Below are 18,145 nucleotides of genomic sequence, written 5' to 3'. Positions count from 1 at the left end.
CAACAAAAATCAATTATATTTCTATATACTATCAATAAACACATGGAAATCAAAAGTAAAGATAAAATGACATTCAAATCACAAAAGGAAGGAAGAAAGGAAGAAAAAGAAGGGTGAGAGGAAGAAAGATTTACTTGTAATAAATCTACCAAAACAGGTACAGAACTTTTATGTAAGAACGACAAAATGGTAATGAAAGAATCAATGAAAGATATCAACTCTCTCCAACTGATATACAGGCTTACAACAACTCATTAAAATTCTAGTTAATTTTTTTCATACATATAGGCAAGGTTGTTCTAAAATGTATATGGAAAAGCAAAAAAAAAGAAGAAAAGAAAGAAAAGAAAAAGTGGAGGTATCTGTCTATCCAATTTCAAGACTTATTCGGAGGACTGGATAGTGTCTGTGGAGGGACGGACACACAGATCAGTGGGACAGGACAGAGAAGCCAGACGCAGACCCACACGAATGTGCTCAACTGACTTGTTACAAAGACACAGAAACAATCCTGCAGAGGAAATTCAGCCTTTTAAACAAAGGGCACCGGAGTACGTGGGCACCCAGGCAAAAAAGGACCTTGGCTGAAACCTCACACCTTACACAAAAATGAACTCAAAACAGGCCGTGTACTTCAACGTGAAAGATAAAGCAGTAAAGCTTTTAGAAAAAGCATAGGAGAAAACGCTTGATATCTCTAATATCTAGGGCTCAGGAGAGTTCTCAGACTTGACATCAAAGGCTCAGTTCATAAATGGATACATTGATGGGTTGGACTCCATCAAAATCAAAAACATTTGCTCTATGAAAGACCCCATTAAGAGGAGGAAAAGATAAGCTATGGCCTGGGAGAAAAAAACTACAAACCACATATCTGACAAGGGACTAGTATCTAGAACATATAAAGAACTCTCAAAACTCAACAGTTTTTTTGTTTTTTGTTTTTTTAAAAAGAAAGAACAAATAACCCAGTTATAAAATGAGCTAAAGTCACAAAGGCTTTCCACCAAGAGGATCTACAGATGGCAAATTAGCACATGAAAAGATGTTCAACATCATTAGCCATTAGGAAAATGCAAATTAAAACCACAATGAGGTATCACTACACGTTTTTCAGAATGGCTAAAATAAAAAATCCCAAATTCTGGCAGGAGGCAGAGAAAATGGATCCCTCAGATACAGCTGCTGAGAAGGTAAAATGGTAGAGCCCTCTGGAAAACAATTTGGCAGCTTTTAAAAACAACAACTAAACATGCAATTACTATATGACCCAGCAATTGCACTCCTGGGCGTTTATCCCAGAGAAACGAACATTTTTTTCGCATAAAAAAACCTGTGCACGAATGTTTATGACAGTTTTATTTATAACAGCCAAAGTGTAGGAACAGGCCAGGTGTTCTTCAACAATAAGGCAGCCCAAGAAACGAGGGGACGACGCGGTGAGCCTCCAGGCAGCCACACTCAGTGAAAAAAGCCAGTCCCCAGGGTTACGCATGGCGTGATTCCTTTTCTGTAACATTCTGGAAATGGAAAACCTGCAGAAACGGAGAAGAGATGAGGAGTTGGTGGGGCTGAGGGGGGGTGGGGTGAGGGCACACGTCCGTGTGTGGCTGGGCGCGCAGGTGAGTGTGGTGTGTGTGTCTCGCGTGCACAGGTGTGCACACCTGTACGTGCGGGGGTGCGTGAGTGCATGGGTGTGTGCACACCTGTGCGTAAGTGTGTGCATGTATGTGTGCCCAGGTGTGAGTGGGCATGCACTGTGCAGGTACAGAGCGTGCACAGTTATTCACCTGTGTGCCCGCCTGTCCACTCCACTCCTGGTGCCTGGCCCGAGACAGGTGACTTCACTATGTCCTGGGGCCAAAGTGCTTTCTGGAAAAGTCCATGTCTGCAGTGGCACTGGGAATGGGGCAACGTGACTCGGCTCGGAGAGTGTTTACTTTACACGGTTTCTCTGGACCAGCTCCACGTGCGAAAGGAAGCCCGCCTGCGGGAGGGGCTCCTTCAGACCCGGAGTGACGGGGTCTGTGTCCGTCACTTGTGGAAGCCTGTTCTTGGTTTTGAGGAAAATAAAGGGAGCTGGCATCACCTGCATCAGCTCCTGCATCAGCTCCTGCATCAGCTCCTGCATCAAGGCTCAGCAAGCTCCTTTTAAATAGAGAGCTCTTCCATGGACTGTATTTAGAATATAACTCGATAAACTGAAAATGAAGTTTTGCCCAACCCATCAGAACGACAGGATCAGGCGAGCAGAGCCCACGGTAAGCAGCTCAGGAGCCGCGGGCCGGGCCTCATTCCATCTATGAACTGCAAGTGTCCCCCACCATCTGCTGGACAAGCTGCTGCGTTTGTTCTGGAAATCAGCGCGGTAGGAAAAGACCATGTCCTCCGCCACATCAGAATAGGGTGTCTTAAGGCTCCCTTTCATACATTTTTTAAAAACCAGTGAAAACACGTCTTTCACGATTACAGAGCCGACTCATGCAAACCCAGATACAGACGACCCGGCAGGTCTTTGCACAGAGGGTCGCCGGGGCGACCTCTGACAATAGCAGCGTCCGTCACCTCCCGGCCCATCGTCCCCGGTCAGCCCTGAGTGGGGCCACACCCACGGCCAAGTCCACTCGGCGTCCACACTGGCAGGGAGGCACCCCCCGTACTACCGGCCCTCACCCGCCGGGAAGCTAGGGATGGAGCGGCCGGCGGGGGGCCCTGGGCGTGGGAGGGCGGCTGCGGGGGTCCAGTCGGCAACAGCGTCCAGGGGACACCACAGCTCAGCCAGCAACGAGCACGGCAGGAAGGACAAGGGCCAGGGTCTTCAAAGAAAAATGGACGGGGCGGGGAATCGTGTTTAAAATCAGAGACTGAAAACACGAAGTGGCAGAAAGTGCAGGTCAGAGCGAGCTCGGCAAGTTTCGGTCACAGGCGGGGCCCCACATCAGCATCAAGGCGTTGGTTCGCAGAGGCCGGCAGCTGACTCCCCGGAGGCACTGCTCTGACGGAAGGCAGGGTCCCCACCGGAGCTGAGGGGCTTCCTGGGAGAAGCAGAGGGTGGGCGTGGAGGGAATTGGAGACGGGGCCTGGCGCTGGCTTGCCGGAGGCAGGAAACCCGGCCTGCAGAGCGGGTCCCAGAGCGGTGGCCGCCCCACGTGAGGGGGCAGGGCTCCTGGGCGCTGCCGCCACACAGACGGAAGGGCAGGAGCGGGCCCCTGGGCTCGGAGGCGGGGGCAGCGGCTCCGGCACCGCCCCGGCTCGGGTCAGGGGCAGCCACTGCTCCCGCGGACGGAAGCCAGCCCGGGTGGGCTTCTCCCCTCCGCTGCCCACTGACTCCTCACCTCCCGTCCAGCCCAGGTGGCCACCAGGCGGGGCCGTGGGGAAGAGAACCCGATGAGTGCAGCGGGCCAGGGTGGCATCCAGCCAACATTTTGGCAACAGCAAACAGCACGATCCTGCATTTCTCGTCCCCATGACGACGGCTAGTAGTGTGGTGGTCGCTCGTTGTGCTTTTATCCACGCTGCAGCACAGGTAACGCCTTCGGGCCGAGCAAAGCTCAGCCAGGAGGCCAGGCCAGCGCTTCCGGACAGCGCGTTCTGAATAGTGAGCTGTCGTCATCGCCTGCATTTGCTTTATTCTTTTGACAGCAGAGACTGTACCCTGGGCCGATTTCCCACAGAGACAGGACAGACGAGGCTGGGGCAATGGGAGAGGCCGCGCGAGTCATGGAGCTATAGACGCTTCCCAGCAGAGCTGGCCTCAGTCGGGCGAGGGGGGCCGAGCTTCTCGGGCGCAGGCTGGAGCCCAGCGTCTCCCAGGCCTGGGGGGTGTCTTTCCGTCCCTGGGAAAATCAGGAATTTTGACAACTTTTCTGTACACACGTTCAGAAAAATAGCTCGTTCTACAGAAAGTGAATGCCTAGCCTAACCCTAACCCTAACGCGTCCACCAGCACGGCCAGGCTCGCCGGCTCAGAGAGCCCTGTCTCAGGTCCAACACGCAGCCGCCACCTCCTCCAGTGCTGTCACCACTGAGTGGGGGCCCAAGTAAGGAGGAGACATCCCCACCCCACCCTGACCCGTCCTCGCCCCAGACACCTGGCGACGGGCCACGCAATCTGGACGCAGCTTCCTCTAACGGGTGACCAGCGCCCTGGCTTTCTACCCTGGCCCGAAGTCCCCCTCCCCTGACACAAGCTCACGTTTGGGGCCCAGTCCCCAAAGGCCTCCAGCTCGCCCTGCTGAGACCCACGTGGGAGCTGAAGGCCTGCCGCGGTCGCGGGAGGAGCCGGCAGATACCAGGTGGGGGCCAACCCCGGGCCCGGCACAGCCTGGATGGACCCACACGCTCCTTTCTGGTCTCCTGGGTCAAAGGTGACCTGCTGCTGGGACTGTCACTCTTCTGCCTCGGCCATGTGTCCTTGGGCTCCATGTGGGCCCCGCGCGGTTCCCAGGACGGGGGTATCCATTGTGGCAACTCCGGGGGACCCCCCCCTCCACCCATCCAGAGCCAAGACAGTCCTTTGAAACGCTTGAGCTCCCCAGCTTCCCTCAGACAAATGAGGTGCCCCTGGTTAACAGAGGTGGGACACACGGGGACCTGGGGTGGCATCTAAAGGAGAGACAGTTTGCGTAGGGACCCAAGACACCAGACAAATGGAAATGCTGCCCATGGGGCAGGTGTCCATGGCCACAATCAGGGAACGTGTTTTCGTGGGGTCTGAATCCTTTATTCCCCTGACCAATCCTTTGTTCTGAGATAAATACAGAAAAAGCCCGACCAGCTAAGGAAGAAACACAGTGTATAATCCCATTCTTCAAAACTGTTGTTAATTAAGATCCTCCCCCAAGAGCCAAGTCCAGCTAGAAGCAACCCTGGATGGACCTACTGCCTCGGTTCCTCACGGCTTCCATTCCACCAGCCCCTCACGGCTTCCATTCCACCAGCCCCTGGGGAACTTCTGCTGCAAAGATGACAATCTTCCCCCAAGAGGCGCTGGTTTATTTTTATACCCAAAGTGCTCTGAAAGAGGCTTTTTTATTATTTTGAGGATCTCACCTAATTGTGTTCATCTAAGTGATAACGTTTGTTAAGATTTTTAATTTAAAAAACCATACAAGTCATTTATTTTATAAATACAAAACCGCTCAAGCCCAAGATGTATTTAAATGAAAAAGAATCAGCTTCCCTGATCTGCCTCATAATTCAGCCCAGCTAAGAGAGTTTCAAATGGTGTGAATTCTCACATCAGAATGACAGTTGATAAACAGATAACAGAGGCTGTTTGACGCTGAGCTCTGCTAATGCTTATTTTAAATATAAGATAACACAGGACTGAACTTATGTCAGCAGCATATTTATAAACTGTGTGCTTTGTACGGACACCTGAATGCAGACAGTCACTCTCCTCTACGAGAGAGAGATGAGATTTCCTCAAAAAGTTAAACCTAGAACTACCATAAGACCCAGCAATTCTACTCCCGAGTATACACCCAAAGAACTGAATACAGGATTTCAAACAAAAACTGTGTACAAATGTTCACTGCAGCACGATTCACAGTAGCCCAGAGGCGGGAAGAGCCCAGATGTCCATCAACAGATGAGAGCGAGTAGATGAAACGTGGTCCATCCACCCCTGGAATGTGACTCGGCCGCGAGAAGGAGTTGAGCCCTGACACTCGCCACAACAGGGATGAACGTTGAAAACACTGTGCTCGCTGGAAGAGGCCAGACCAAAGGCCACGTGTTGTATGATTCCGCGTGTACGAAGTGTCCAGAAAAGGTAACTCCAAAGAGACAGAAAGCAGATTCGTGTTGTCAGGGGCTGGGGGAGGGGCACGCGGAGTGGCCACCGGCGGGCGCTGGCTCTCGGGGATCAGGGGGTCCTGGAGGCAGATAGTGTGGTGGCTGCACAGCAGTGAACACGCACTGAAGGCCCCGAATCGCCCTGGAACCTGCCGGCAAGGGGAGCAGGGAGAGCTGGGGGAGGAAATCGGGTCAGAGGGGAGGAAAGTGTCTTTAGGGCCTTCTCCTCAGGAGGGAGGCCTCGCCCAAGGCCCCCCGAAGCTGGCCTCCAAACGGGCCAGGAAAGCAGGCGTGGCTGAGCGCGTGGACGCCCCAGCCGGATTCCTCCCTGCCAGGGCTCTGGGGGCAAAGAGGCTGCGCGAGGCGGGCGGAGCGCGAGCCTGTTCTTCCCATAAAAGGCTCTGCCTGGGTCCTCCTGCATCACGACAGACATCACAGAGAGTTTCCTCATGCCTCATTCGCCCAGAGGAAACGCCCGTCTTCTCTGCGGCCCAACGTGACCTTGTAATTAACGTGTCACGCTGAAGCTGAAACTGGACACTTGCAAATCCTTTCAGCCGCTGAGTATCCAAAACTCCTCCTGCCCCTACTTTGGGAGCCCGAATATTTTATTGCAGAGGTTATGTTAAGGACTAGAAACAGAGAGCCCAGCCACACTGGCCAAATTCTCTGGTTTTAGAGCAGCAGGGTAGGCACCGGAGTCCCCGATGAGGGGTTTCCTCGCGACGTTCAGGCCTTTGGTTCTGTGAACTGGGCAACATGACGCCCCTGCTGAGGATGCGGGAGCTTCCTGAGCGAGGACTCGGGAGGAGGCGGGGCCCGTGAGCTCAGAGAGGGGGTGGGCGGGGAGTTAAGGGGTGGAGGGTGGGGAGTTAAGAGATGGCAGGCGGGTAGTTGAGTGGTGGTGGGTGGGTAGCTGAGGGTGGAGGGTGGGTAGTTGAGGGGTGGAGGGTGGGTAGTTAACCTCCCTGGGGCTTCTTTCAGAGACACTACTATCTCTCGAAGATTAAAAGTTGCCGTTTTTCTTCCCAATAACTAAAAATACAAGCATCGTGTGTTTGTAATTACAATTTTAGGTGCACGCGACCTGGGCGTGGGCACCCATGGCGACCCGTGGGCACCCATGGCGCCCCATGGGCACAGGCTCGCAGCCGGGGCTCCACCCCAGCGCCGCGGTCGTGGGAAGACGCGCTGTTCACCCCGCGAGGCTGCAGGGCCGTCTCCACAGCCCCGAGGGAGCGTGCAACCACGTGACGCGGAGCGGTCCTCTGGGGCTGGGAGTCGTAGCTGGAAGGACAGATTAAACACCGTGTCACTGGTTTCAGGGTGTGGTTTTGTCAGAACGGGAAGGAGCGTGGCCGGCACGTGGACCGTGGGAGTCAGGGGACCTTCAACAGGAACAAGCGGAAGAGAAATGAGAGCGGCAGGCCTAAAGCGAGGGCCGTCGGCCAGCCAGCTCAGCAGGGTTTGTTGGCGTCTCACCTGGGCGCATCGGGTGGGGTGAGGACAGTCCTCCCAGGCCGCCCGGTGTGAAAGTGGCTGCTGCCCACGCTCTGACCCTCGGACTCCGCTGCCTGCGTGTCCCAGGGAAGGGAAGGCAGAGGGGACAGGGCTCGGGGAAAGCGCTGGCCACCGAGGGCCAGGGCAGCGGTCAGAACCCTCAGGCTGACCGTCACTGCGCTGACCCGCTCCAAAGAGCCCGGAGGTGGCTCGCGGCTCCTGCTCTCGGGAAGGCAGCCTGGGTCCCACTCTCGGGGCCTCACTCCAGGCTGCGGACCACCATGGGGCACCGGGCAGCTCCCGAGTCAGGAGTTCACAGCCCAGCCCCAGCCAGGCCCGGCTCAGCCCAGCCCCACCACCAGGCCCTACCGTCCCAAGAACAGAAAACGGGGTGAAGACCCTGCTTCTCCCTCCCATCTCCCGGCGACCAGCTGTCATAAAATAGATCAGGAACAGTACGCTCTCCTGAGGCTCAAGATAGGACATACCTTGTTAGTCCACGGTCACGGTTTAAATCAATCCTCTTAATTTTTACAGGGATGGCCTTAAACCATCGATCACAGCATAGCATTATCACAGCATAGCCCAGAAGCTGTGGTCGGGAGACATGGTTTCGCAAAAGGGCCCAGAACGGCAGCCTCGGCAGCCCCACGTCCTGGGCCTTTCCTACAGCCAAGCTCGGGGCCAGGGACAGCCCTGCGGCTCCAAGGGCACTTGTCCCTGCAAACCGGCACGAGGGTCACCCCCCTCACTAACCCATGACCTTGACCCCTGTGTGTGCTCTAGCACCGGGCAGCCTGTCGTCGGCTCCGCAGGAGCGGGGGGTGCCCTGCCCGGCGGCCAGGCAGCAGGAAGGAACTGCGGACGCACATCGAGGTCCCACCCGCCTGTCACCCGCATAGCTCGTCCACCTGGACATTCCAGGTGAGCGTCGAGATTGAACGAAGTTCCTTCAACTGCTCCAGGTCTCAGCCATCCCCACTCAACTCTAGAATCCCTGCTCAAGGAACGTTTGTCCCAGAAAGCAGCTGGGACACAGTCCAAACCTCTTCCACCGCAGGTGCGAGGGCCTCAGCGGCGGAGATGGAGGGGAGGTTCCAGAAGCTCCCACGCAGCCCGCAGCAGGTTGCAGGGCACAGGGGTCCTGGCTGCCCGACCCCCTGCCCGGGGATGTTCCCCCTACCTCCCGCCCAGGCTGCCTGCGCCTCTCCCTTCCGTCTCCCAGACGCCCCGCGCGGTCTGTCTGTCTTTGCGCAGCCTCCCCCCGGTGCCGCCCAGCCCCACCTCCGAGCTCCCCAACGTTTCCCATCTCGTTCCTTCTAGTACCCCTCAGGGCTGGGGGCCCACACGCTGGAACCCCTCCCCAGTGCTTTGTCCAGAGACAGAGCTGATTCTGCACAGAACTGCGGAGATTCCTGTGAATCCATGAAAAGCCTGTTTTCTGAGTGTCGGCTCCTCCCAGAGCTGAAAACGCACCAGACGCGGCAGCGCTGGTCCTGGGCCGGCTCTTTCGGGATGTGAAGCTGGCATTGGTTTCCCATCCTCAGACGCATCCCCTGGCGTCGGCCCTTTGACACTCCACTCATGATCTTTGGAGCATCAGGGGGGTGGGTTGTAAAGACTGCCCCAACTGCACGTCTGAGGAGGAGGGCGGGGAGGGGGAGGCTGGAGACCCTGGGTGACCCAGCCCTCCACACCCCAAACACCAGCACCTGGTCCAAGTTCCTGTGGTGTCAGGTAGCTGGACCAAGCAGCCCCACGGCAGGGGCTGTGCCTTCTCCAGAGTCAGGGGAGGGACAGGCCTGGCCCCAGAGCAGAGAGTGAGGGACCCGTGGGCGCGGGCGATGCCAGGATCCAGAGGCGCCTCTGGCGCTGCAGAGCAGAGCCTGCACGGGCCGGCCACACCCACCTCCAACCCTCCGACTGCGTGCCCTCCACTGTCTCCACCCAGGACTGTTCTGGGGTGATCTGTGGTGTCCCCTCTTGGGGGGAGAGTCTCTGCTCTGCAATGTCGACCCCCATCACTGCCCAGCCGACAAGGAAGGAGCCCAGGAGCCGCCAACATCAGACTCTCACAGGCTTGTCCACAGATTAGCTTCTCTGAACAATCCTGCCCATGTCCTCGCCACCGAAGCAGCAAAGGACCTCCTGGACAGCCTGGGAGCCCTCGGGGCCTTGCTCCGAGCCCATGGGATCCAGGAGGTTATCAGCCCAAGGAACGCCCTCAGTGATGCTCAGCCCTAGAATTCCAGCTGTGCAGTCAGGAGCCTGGTGGAGAACCTGCAGGAGGGCCCACAGCCTCCAGCAGAGCATCATCTCCCTCTGGTGGCAACTTCCTGAGGGCTCACCCTCCTCAACTCCACCCGAGGCTGCATCCAAAGCCCAGGATGCCAGCGATCGCCCTTCCTGAGGGCTCACCCTCCTCAACTCCACCCGAGGCTGCATCCAAAGCCCAGGATGCCAGCGATCGCCCTTCCTGAGGGCTCACCCTCCTCAACTCCACCCGAGGCTGCATCCAAAGCCCAGGATGCCAGCGATCGCCCTCCCCACCCCAGGGACACCGCCGCCACCTCCCCACCCCATGGACACCGCCGTCACCTCCCCACCCCAGGGACACTGCTGTCACCTCCCCTCTTGGCTGTGCCTCCCACAGCAGCGTTGACCTGTCTCAAGCTAGTGGCTGGTCCTCATGGGCCCAGGTGTGTGGGCTCCATGCTGCCCCTCTGGCCCCCCTAGCTAGGTGTGGACATGGGTCCAACCACCAGGGAAGCATCACCTAGGAATGAGGTCTCACACTCTACTCCCCAAGAATTAGCCCAATGTGGAAACATGGAGGTGGGGAACACAGAGGCTCAAGGCCTTTGGCCGGGGTGACAGGCCTCAGTCCTGCTGTCCACTCCTCTTCCCTGCCGGCCAGCCCCCCACCTTGACGGTGGCAAGGGGAGAGCTCTGAACCTGGAGTGCCGAGGTCCACAGAAACAGCCCCGTCGAGGCTGACACTTGCCAAGGCCACGCGTCATTGCCACAAGGCTCAGTCTCTGTAACACACCAGGGCCACACAGGAGCCCAGAAGCTAACTAACTGTGGGTTAAAATGTCTCTGGAGCAAAACTGCAGACCCACCTCCAGTCAGCCTTTAAAGAGACACCCTGAATGTTGCCAACCAGATGAAGGAGTGGAATGCCGCCAAGTCTGGTAACACAACAGGGCACAGAGGGATTGTTGGTAAGTGTCAGAGGCCATTGTCTCCACTAGCACACTGCCATCACCACCATCACCATAAGCACCATCACCAACATAACAATCATCACCATCATCTCCATCACCATCTCCATCTCCATCACCATCACCACCACCACCATCACCACCACCATCTCCATCACCATCACCATCATCACCATCACCACCACCATCACCATCATCACCACCATCACCATCTCCATCACCATCACCATCTCCATCACCATCACCATCTCCATCACCATCATCACCACCATCTCCATCTCCATCACCATCTCCATCTCCATCACCATCACCACCACCATCTCCATCTCCATCTCCATCACCATCTCCATCACCATCACCACCACCACCATCACCACCACCATCTCCATCTCCATCTCCATCACAATCACCATCTCCATCACCATCATCACCACCATCTCCATCTCCATCTCCATCTCCATCACCATCTCCATCACCATCACCATCTCCATCACCACCACTTTCATGACCACCACACTCACCATCACCCCTGCCATCAGCACCACCACCACCATCAGAAGGTGGTAGCTTCCCAGATCATACAACCCAGAGGATACTTCTGTGACCTGGAAAATGCTGAGGTTAAGAATTCGATGGAACGCGATGGTTTATTTGGTGAAGGGGGAACGGAAAGGCGTTCTTTTAGCTCAGGCTTTGTCATCATGTGGCCTCTCCAAATCTACTCCAATGTGCCTGCCTTTGTGTTTAAAGGGAGATCAGCGCAAGGGCACAGAAGGGAGGCTCGTTCCACCCTGATCTTCCTCAAAGCCCAAACAGCAAAGTGTACTTTGAACCAGTGGTTTCCACGTTCTCTCTCTCTTTTTTCTTTTGAGCAGAAAAGCCTTGATTTTCCTGAACTAAATCTCACCAGGAGCCCAGGATGCACAATCTCACAGCAGAGCTGCCCCGGTCGGCCGAGGCCTGAGGCTCAGAGGCTCCTGAGCATCCCGCCCGCCCCTGCTTGAGGGCCCTCTGTCCTCGCCCATCAGGGGACCAGTCTCTGGGCACTTCAGGGGCTTCAGGCCTGCCTGAGAGTCCACATCCTGCAGGGAAACAGCACATCTGCTGCCCAAACTCCAAGACCCCAGAGTCAGCCCTTCTCCTGAAGTTTCTGAAGAGTTTATTGATCACAATGCGCAGCCCAAGCTTACACCACGGAATTCAACAGCGCCTACACCGGCTCTCACCCTCCACGGTGGCCCCAGGCCACAGCGCCCTCCTGCCCGCTGTCCAAGGAGCCACCACGTCCCAAACAGATGCCCAGGGACACGGGACCACGGCACGTCGCGTGAGCACCAGCCGCTCTGAAGGGGGCAGGGCGCTCCGGGTGGATTGAAACCTGGTGGGGCTGCTCGTGGCCACGAAGATGCAGTTTCACGCATCTGTGCTTCTCCTCAAACTTGCAAAAGGAAGACGAGTTTTGACGGTAAAAATTATATTTCTTCCTTTTATTTCCGCTGAGGTTTCAGCACCAGAAACACCAGTCTCTTTCCAGGAGGCGCCTCCGCTGTTCACCGTCAGAGAGGAGAGGCTCCCTGAGCGGAGGCCGGGCCTCGGGCAGTGCCAGCCTCCAGCGGGCAGCCTCGTGCTCCGGAGACTGGCGGGCGCTCCGGCCGCCCCGGACGCACTGCCGGCCCGCCGGTTCTGTCTCTGGTGCCGCTCATCCACAGGGCGAGGGATCCTTCGTGAGGCCCCTGGGGCGCTGAGGGCAGCCAGGGTGGCAGCTATGACGAGGGTCCACCCCCAGCCCAGGACCCAGCCCTTTAAGTCTCAGTGTCCAGCCCGAAGCTTCTGGGCCAGATGAGGATGTCCCCCATCAGAGACCAGCTCACGTGAGCCGCTCCATCCCTCCGCGGTCTCCCTTCACTCCGCTGTGTTGTTCTCTGCTTGGCCCGCCCGTCTCTGTGCACATGGGGGTTTGTTCCCACCCAGCACTTAGAAGCTGGGGAGATGGAGCCGTCAGGGGCACAGCAAATGCCTCATTGACAGGAGGGGCCGCGCCACTGGTCTCCGAGCACAGCAGAAGGGGATTTGCGGGGGGATTCCGGGTGCAGCTCCCTCCCCGCCGCCAGGTGGGCGAGCCTCCTCGAGGGTCCCAGCAGTGTCTGCAGGGCGCCAGGGATGCCCACGAGGCCAAGCCAGAGGGTCATTCTCATCCAGCCCAGGATGCCCCAGGAGCGGAGCCAGCACCCTGCTCCGGGCAGGCAGAGGAACCGCCCTTTGCCATCGACGGCTTAGCTGGGGCTGCCCCCACCAGGACCAGACACCTCGTACAGCTCACGGACACGGGGCCCCTGGTATGGAGTGAATCGGCCAACTGCTGCCCAGGCAACGCCCTGGGCTGAGTCCACGGCTGTGCTCAGAGCTCGGCCAGCTGTGGCCTCCGTGCCTTGGGCCAACCGGCCACCCCCAGGGATGCTGACCTTCCAGGTGAGGAAGGCTGACTGTGGCCACGCTGGCCACGTAGCGGTGGGTCCTCCCCGCGATCAGAGCCGCGCGGCTCTCCTCTCGGGTCTAAACTCCCCGCGACGGATCTCGATTTTGTTTCTTCCCATGGTCGTGGGCAACCTTCAGAAGGCTTCTTGGCATCAGTGTGAGTGTTGGCTGTGTTAATAACACAGAAATAAGAGGTGTCTCCAGGGTGTCAGCAAGCCAGACGTCGGGGCTCTGCCCTGCACTTCAGAAGCTGAGCTGTTACTGATCAGAAGATGAGCCCTAACGTGACCCCGGAGGAGAGTTGAGAAGCAGCTCAAGCCCACAAGTGGCGGCCACAGCAGGCCAGGGCCCCCTAAATGCCCTCGGGAAGCTGTTCTCCTCGTAAACAGGACACGCTTCCCTGCACAGAAAACAGAGGAGCACGGGACTCAGCCTGGCACATCAGAGGCCGAGTCTGAGCTGGGGAGAAATCCCTTCCTTCGGTGAGGACGCCGGCCGCCTCCCTCCTGCCCCCAGTAACAGAGAGGCTCCCAGATGACGAAGAAAGACACCTCCTCCCGTCCCCTCCCACCACTGTCAGGGCCTGGCCTGGGGACCCTCTCTGAGGGACCCGCCCTGTGGCCGCCAGGTGCCAGGAAGCCTTCACAAGCTGCTTCTGGACAAAGGAAATGCAGCCTGAGATTCTAGGTGTGTTCTGGGCTATTTTAAACTAAATGGCCTGCACTCTTTATAGAAGGGACAGAGGTTGACTCTTCTCTTCTTGCTCATGGTTTCTGCCACTAATGGTAAAATCCGTCTTCAAAAATCTAAGCAAAAAGGTCCAATAAAACTCAGTAAAAGGCTTTGGTAAATTACATATGTATAGCTTTCCAGGTTGGAATTCTTTTCAGAAGCTGACGGGTTGGGTTTGTAGCCTTTACCGAGGCGTCTTCGTCACAGAAAAAGGCCAGGCTCCCACACCGCCCTGGACGCGGGGTCCTCCCCGCACCAGGGTCACGGCCTGAGGGGCAGGAAGCGTCCCCGCCGTGGACCCCGGGAATGCTCCTCCGACTTCTCACCTTCAGCCAGTTCACGCTGGGCTTCTGGCGCCTAGGAGCTGCAGGCGCTGCTCGTGAAGCGGGCAGAGGGGACCCAGCCAGAGCCCAGCACCTGCGTGGTTGCCCTGCGCCCCGAGGCTCTGCTCGGCCGTCCACCTGCATGGTCACCCACTCCAGTCACGGCCCATCGGTGACACGGAGGCCGCGAGGGATTACATCACAGCAGCTCCACTCGGAGCCAGGAGCTGAGGCCGGACATTCGGACGCAAGGCCCGTGCCTTCCTCCCCTCTGCGCTCGGGGGGCGGAGGCTGCCAGCTGACACAGTTCAGGGCCACAGCCCCTGCCCTCTCCACACGGGCCTCCCACCGACCCACAGACCTCGGGCTGCCACAGCCAGGCTCCAGCTGCGGGTGGAGCGGGGTCCCCAGGAGGGCCGGGGGGCCAGGGAGGTGCAGAAGCAGGGGAGGGGCCAACAGGGGCGGAGGAGGGCCCCCACCCCCACCTGCACCCCAGAAGGTGCAGACCACGCCGGCCCCAGCCCAGCCTCGGCCGTCTCCGGGAACACCGGCTTCAGCACAGGCTCCGGGGGCCCTCAGCTCGGCTGCAGGGGGACCAAGGCCTGACCCCAAGAGCAGGGCCAATTGTCAACCACTAGCCCCAAATAGCCGGGCCTGGCCAGGATGGCGGGTGGGACTCAGCGGGGGTGCTTGTCTGGACGTGGCTCAGAACAGGGCTAGGGGCCCAGCAGAAGGGAAGGGGCCCACGTGGGCTCAAATGACCACACCCCAGCAGAAGCTACATCTCCAGAGGCGCAGCCCAGATGGCGGGTCAGGAGGTGGTGCCGGGAGGGGAGGGGAGACCCTACCTTGTCTAAGCCCTTGCAGACAAGGTCACCATCTCCTCCCCACCCGCCCAAGTGTCGAGTCTGTGCCCGGCGGCACTGCAGGGGCAGGGTCCCCGGGGAAATCGGAGCGTGGCCGTCTGACCTGGGCGCCTGCGGCCTCGGAGCCAGGCTCAGAGCTGCCTCCAAACAAGAAAGAGCTGAAGGCCGAGGTGACCCCAGCGGGGCCGCCCTTCTGCCCCGGGTGGCAGATCCCGAGCTGTCATGGGGCCCGGTGGGCAGCCAGGCGATGCTTCCTAGGCGTGCGGTCATTTATAAAGTGTGGACCGAGGGCAGCAGGGGCAGGACAAGGCCCAAGTCGGGGCCTTTGCTGGGACGGGCTTCTGACAGCTGGATGCACCCAAGCGCTCCTCCTGGCCCCGCTGTCGGTGCGGCTCTCGCTTTAACCACACGCTGTTACACAGACACTTCCTTCTGCCGGAGTCCAGCCCTGAGTGCACCTCCAGCGCCTGTGACCCAACCTCGAGGGCCCCCGGGAGGGGTCTGCAGGTCCTGAGGTCTGTGGGCAGATGCCCTGAGCAGGGGTCTGGGGCGGCACTGGAGTGACTTCTTCAGGAGGCCGAGATGGTGCCTGAAGGCCCCAGCTACCCTCCCCGGGTCCCCTGGAGACCCTCAGGGCCTGGCAGCACCAGCGGGGCAGGCGACGGGCAGCGAGTCCAGGATCAGATTCCTCCACACTCACCCCCAGTCACCAGTGGACAAACGGACATTGGGGTGAGGGAAGCGGTCCGGCCTGGTGTCCTCCTGGGGCTGTAGGGCAGGTCAGGCCGGGCACACACTCACCTACTGGCCATAGGTGGTCCAGGTGGTCCTGGGGGGGGGTGGGGGTCCTTCTTTCCCCCCGCCCTGCTCTCGGGGCCCTGCAGGCCTAGGCGGGGCGGGCTGACCGGCAGCGCCCTCCCGACACTGTCCACGCGCCCCAGGGTCCGCAGCGGATGTTCCCGCGGGCTCGCAGGACACCCTGGACCTGTTCCTCAGCGGCCACCAGCTCAGCCCCCTTCCTGTTGGCTTTCTGAGGTTCTGGCGCCCCCTTTTGCCCCCCCAGCCCCTCTGCCCAAGCCCCCCGGCCTTGGTCGGAGACCGGCGATGGACTATTATTTCCGGAAATCGAACACGGCCCGACACGGGCCACACCGTCCAACGGGGAGTGGCGGTCCCACGATGCCCACTGGAATTGCTCGTGACAGAGAATCACGGGCACGGCCCGACGAAGGAAAGGCTCAGTCCCCAAACCTGTTCCCTCTAACAGTCTTTCAGAATCCCATAAAAGATGACCGAATGGTCAGCACAGAGTAAAAGAAAACCTCAGTCATGGTGTTGAAGGTGGCCCCAGGGCCTGGCCAGGCGAAGGCAGGGAGAATAACCTGATCCTAAGAAATGACAGCACGACCTGGTGACTGTTCGCCTCATTTCACGCGTCAGAGCACGAGGGTCTCACGGCGAAGGGAACTCGATGCTCCACGGATGTGTCTGACGCCGGGTCTGGTCAGTGATACACAGTTACCTCCACGCTGCCCTTATCCGTCTCCAAGTTTCATCTTTTCACTGAAGTGACAAGGTCTTAAATGCCGATGTCAGATTTGAGACAATAGTAACAAGAACAGGGGAAATAACATTGTAGGAGACTTCCGTGGAAACCTAGCTTCTTCTTCTTGTTTTAGCCCCACAGGGAGGACCAGCCGCTCGGTGCCAGGGCCTGGCTCCCCGAGGTTTGTAAACAGCTTCCAAAGAGGAAGGATGAAGTGGGCAAAGGCTGATTTAAAGTTACATTTGATTTGTCGTATGATAACTTTTCAGATTCTGTTTTTGAAGGCTGGGCCCCAAGGGACTTAATGCTGCTGAGACTTGGATTCACATTATCTTATCGACGCAGCCGAGTAGCCCTGAACTGTAGTAATCTTCGCCTCCTCAATCCTGCCTTACCCACGCCCCCCAGGTCCGCCCAGATCCGTGGTCTGCGCCGCTCTCGGTCGGCGGGGAGGGGGTGTCCGGGGGAGCCCGGCTCTGGGTGGGCCCAGCTCATGGGCTTGGCTGTCGTTCCGGCTTGGCTGTCATCGCAGTAAAAGAAGGTGCTCCCGCTTTAAATGTCCCTTCGCTGCATTTTGAAAAATGCATACGACCACGTGCCCAACTGTCCAGTCAAGACGTGGACCTTGTATGCCACCCCCCACCCAGTCAGGTTTCTGTCGCCTTAGTGTCCCTTTGCCTGTCCAAGAATTTCGTGGAAACGGGATTGTGCAGATGGCTCTCACGCCTGGTGCTTTTGCTCCCCACCGCCCCGATTCATCCACCTGGGGGTCGCGTGGCTGGTTCACTCTTTTGTTGCTGAGCCGTGGTCCACCGTGACTGTGCCACAGCTGTTCACCGTTGGGCATTTGGGGTTGTCTCCACCTCGGGGCCATTAAGAATAAAGCTGCTGTGTAAATTTCTCATACACGTCTCTGTGCATACATGTGGTCATTCCTCTGGGTAAACGCCTAGGAGAAGGATCTCTGGGTCAGAGAGTAGGGGAATGTTCAACTTTATTAAAAACATCGTTTTCCAGTGACAGCACTTTTCATATCCCCACAGGCAGTGCAGAAGAATCACAACATCCACCTTTGTCGGCTGTTGCCATTGTAACCGTTCTAGCGGGTCTATGGTGACATCTCTTTTTGAAAATTTGTATTTCCCTGATTACCAACGATGCTGAGCAACTTTTTTCACGTGATTATTGGATATTCAAATATCTTGTATTTTTGAGAGTCTATTCAAGTTTATGCCCGTCTTTTAAAATTTGTGTTGTCTTTTTATCATTGATCCATTGGCTTTCTTTCTATAACCTGGATACGTGTCCTTTGTTAGATGTTCACTGTGATTATTTTCAACCAACCTGTAGTTTGCCTTTTCATTTTCTTAACAGTGCCTTTCGAAGAGCAGAGGCTTCACTTTGGATGAGGACAACTGTCTTTCTTTTCCTTTGATGCCATTTTTTATTCCCTACCTAAGAAACTGTTGTCTGCTCCAGGGTGGGGAAGTATTTTGTTTTACTCAAGAAGCCGTACGCACTTAAATTTTACTTTTAAAGTCTACCTATATGGGGCTTCCCTGGTGGCGCAGTGGTTGAGAGTCCGCCTGCCGATGTGGGGGACATGGGTTCGTGCCCCGGTCCGGGAGAATCCCACATGCCGCGGCGCGGCTGGGCCCGTGAGCCATGGCCGCTGAGCCT

The sequence above is a fragment of the Physeter macrocephalus genome, chromosome 20 (assembly GCF_002837175.3).
Source record: "Physeter macrocephalus isolate SW-GA chromosome 20, ASM283717v5, whole genome shotgun sequence".
In the NCBI taxonomy this organism is placed as follows: domain Eukaryota; kingdom Metazoa; phylum Chordata; class Mammalia; order Artiodactyla; family Physeteridae; genus Physeter; species Physeter macrocephalus.
This window is presented reverse-complemented; position numbering follows the sequence as displayed.